This window comes from Chenopodium quinoa, unplaced genomic scaffold (assembly GCF_001683475.1).
Source record: "Chenopodium quinoa cultivar QQ74 unplaced genomic scaffold, ASM168347v1, whole genome shotgun sequence".
Classification (NCBI taxonomy): Eukaryota; Viridiplantae; Streptophyta; class Magnoliopsida; order Caryophyllales; family Amaranthaceae; genus Chenopodium; species Chenopodium quinoa.
The window spans coordinates 779397-783098 of NW_018744466.1; the positions used below are offsets into that span (position 1 = coordinate 779397).

The 3702-nt window shown below is 32.3% G+C and overlaps 1 long non-coding RNA gene across 1 annotated transcript; it reads left to right on the top strand.

Moving 5' to 3' along the window:
- Window positions 1-1161: 1161 nt before the first annotated feature.
- Window positions 1162-2728, top strand: LOC110697500. The gene is made up of 2 exons (XR_002506493.1): window positions 1162-1782; window positions 2415-2728. It is a non-coding gene; the product is annotated as an uncharacterized LOC110697500 (long non-coding RNA).
- The last annotated feature ends 974 nt before the right edge of the window (window positions 2729-3702 follow it).

Genomic DNA, 3702 nt, shown 5'->3' on the forward strand with positions numbered 1-3702 from the left:
GTTGCTATGTTAACTTCAATAACATGAATTCTTTAGTAAAATGGAATCTCATTCCTTTTTGTTGTTCCTCGTTTCCTATATTTCTTATCATACTTCATCTCATAATCTTTAAGAACCATTTCTTTAAGAGTCTTTAACTTTTATACTTTGTTAGGCATAATTAAGCATCTAATGCGCCGTAAAACAAAGTTCCATATTTTCCTTTAATTCACGCTTGAATTACTACATCAATGAGTCCTACTCATCTATGTATTAAGAGAAAAGATATATTGGTTGTCAATATAACAATTTGAGTTTGGAACTCAATACTTCATTTTTTTTCAAAACTACATAGTATTTTGAATACATGATGTCTAACCATCCTTAAAAGTCATTTATGAGAATTGTATTTTAGAAATGCATTACTTTCCTTTGAGAACCATTCTCAAACATTTCCTTTACCAATCATGGAAAACCATACAGTTTGATTTGAAATTCTCTAAATATAAGTGCAAAGTATAACCATTTTTTAAGTACATAATAAGTTTGAAAATTAAAAGGTATTCATGCAAATTTTTAATCTTATTAAACGTCTTATCCACGCAATAAATTTTTCCCCATTCGGCGAGAACAAGTCTATTCCATGGTCCAAAGAAACAAAGAGTGGTTAACCATGTTTTAGCTTGTTTTAACACTCAATCTCCTAAGGTAAGCAACGCCTTGCTAATGGCTCCAAGCCGCTCTTGGTTGAATAAATCGTTGCATCTAATGCTCTCTCAACAATTTATTCACTTTGCCACGACATGTTAGGACTCCATAACTCATATAGTTGAGTACAACCAAAATCAACTTGCATACCCGGTATGCCTTATAATTTTAGGGAGTAGTAGTGATGCCTCGCTTTGGCGTAGCCTATCACTACTCTCAATATGTCGATAAGTGTTGTTTTGGAATGGCAATTTAACTCAATATTATGAGAGAATATACACTCCATTCATCTATTCACTATTTCTGAATGGCCCATGCAATTTACAACAAAAACAAGAAACAATCACTACTACAAAAATACTCAAAGAGACCCAAAATAAGAAACCAGTTATTTGAATAACGGGTCTCTTTAATTAAAGAGACCTAACATTACTAACAAGCGTTCTCTTTGATAGTATTCTGAAAAGAAAAATTTTAACAAAGACCCTATATTAGGGACAACATGTCTCTCTTGTTTTTTTTTTAAAAAAAATAAAATAAAAAGGAGAGACCTGTGTTTTTACATAAATGATCTCCCATTTTATTTAAAAAAAATAAAACAAAATTTAATTTTGGAGAGACTTGTGGTGTTGCTTAACCGGTCTCCATTGTTTCCAAAAATATAATATATGAACTAAACCCAATTTTTTTTTTTAGTTCAATCCGCCTCCACGCCTCCATTCCCTCTATCTCCTTCTCTGTTACCCTCAAACTCTTTATTCCTCTCTTCGTCAACGATTTCATTCAATTTCAATTCCATCGTCCATTTCTCGTCTCAATTCATCTTTTACTTTAAATCTAAATTTTCGATGTTTATCATTTTATTCTACCTCGGTACTATAGAAATTGCTTAGATCTTTCAATTGGTCTTCATAGATAAACGAATGGAGCTTCAAAAGTAGCTTTAATGGCGTTCGAAGCTTCTCCTCTCGATTTGCTGAGTCGTCTTTGAGAAAGAATAGATCGTCATGGCCAGAATATGATCTGCTATTTGGCGACTTCACGACAACTCACTTCTAATTTCAATGATATACCATTGTTTAGCACTAAGAACAGGTTCTTTTTCAATTTTTTTTTTCGTTTCATTTTATTATCTAATTGTTTTTTCATACTCTTAATTTTGATTTATATATATTTTAGATGTCGCTGAAATTAAGTAAAAATCATAACTTTATGGGTTAAGGGAGGGTTATAAGGAGAGAAATTATGGGGAAAGTGATTACAGAATTGTTTGATTCTCATTTTGCATTTTTTTTTTTTCTAATTATGTGTATTCATGTTCATGTTCATTTGATTTTTCGTTTAAGGCTTGTTTTTTATGTGATTTTGTGGTGTTGTTTTTTATCTATTTGTGAAATTTTTGTTAAATTATTATGGATCAGCAATTTTTTTTTTTTTTTTTTTTGTTAGATCTGTAAATATTGTTTATTAAGTGTTTATTATAATGTTGTGCATATGGATCTATTAGATTTTGTTATTTTTTTATGAGTTTTAGGATGTCAGTTTTTAAGATTTAACAATTAAATAATTTGTTGTAATTTGAATAATTCTTCTTTGGTTAATGTATAATTTACTAGAATTTTTTGGTTTACTGGCTATATGTATGTCAGAAGATGTTCATAAGTCATTGGTAATTGGTTGTAATTTGAGCTTTTTTTTTTAACTTGCTCTTTTACATTGGGTTACAGTTGGTATTGATGCTGATGACAATTGATTGAGCTATTCATGTCCCAAGTGAGCGTGCGGCAAGAATATTATAGAACTTGTTGCTGCTGGTGGGGGAAAGTTGGACTCTGCTATTGGTGGTTTTGTGCTGCTGCAAGTGTTACTTCAGCTGCAGCGCTAAAAGAGGAGATAGTGGAAGAAGCAGTAGTAGTTATAGGATTTATTATTAGTTGATTGAAACATTGGAGATATTTTGTGAAACGAATTAGATAAAAGAATGTTGGATTTCGATCTTGGAATGTTATTTTCCCTTAATTATCAAGCTACTTTGCAATTATCCATCAACGCGTATGATAATATCTATTCAAAATATAGCATATAATAATTTAAAATAAAATTAAATAAACAATATATATATTAAAAAAAAAAAAAACCAAAGAGACCTGTTAAGTTAAATAGTGGTCTTAGTTTCCTGAAAAAAGAGACTGCTTATCTTAAATAGGCGGTTTCAGTTTTCTAATAAAAGAGATTGCCCATCTTAGATAGGCGGTCTCAGTTTTCCATAAAATGAGACTGCCTATCATAGATAGGCGGTCTCAGTTTTTCCATTCTAGAGACCGCCTCAAACAAAGCAGTCTCTTTGCCAAAAAGACCGCTTAGCTAGAGATCGCCTCTAAGGCAGTCTCTTTGGCCTTTTTGGACGGGTCTCTTTGGCCTTTTTTGTAGTAGTGAATGCATAAACTCGCGATAACTAGTAACTAATCTAGGTGGTTAATTAAATTAACACACCTAATTAAAAACTAGACAATGTTGTTTTAACCGATTATGTAAATAAGCGCAATTAATATATGAAGCTCCCACTAAATTCCGCATCCATCTTAATTAATCCAATTAAATATGCCGGTAAAACCCAATTATTTGCCAAAATAAAATTTTGCAAATGCCGCTCTTACAACTGAGGCCTAGCCTGCAAAATTTACTAAAATAATTAAAACCAAATTAAATTAAATTAATAAAATAACTAAAGCGGCAAGATAAGCAAAAATTACGTAGTCCAAAATATCCAAGTGCCTAGCACTAAGACTTGGAGTGCTACCAACTCGCACACTGCTCGCACGATCTCATTGCACCACATTTCTTTGCAAGAAATGTCTACTCTTATTCCCCTTAATAATGTACTAAGCTATGCACCAAAAACAACCCTCAAATAAACTCAAATGCAACTACCCTAAGCGGCTTACCCACGGAAAGCCACAAGGCTGCCATGGTGTGCAAAGGGCTGCATGCACAACAGCCACCACGCACACGTGC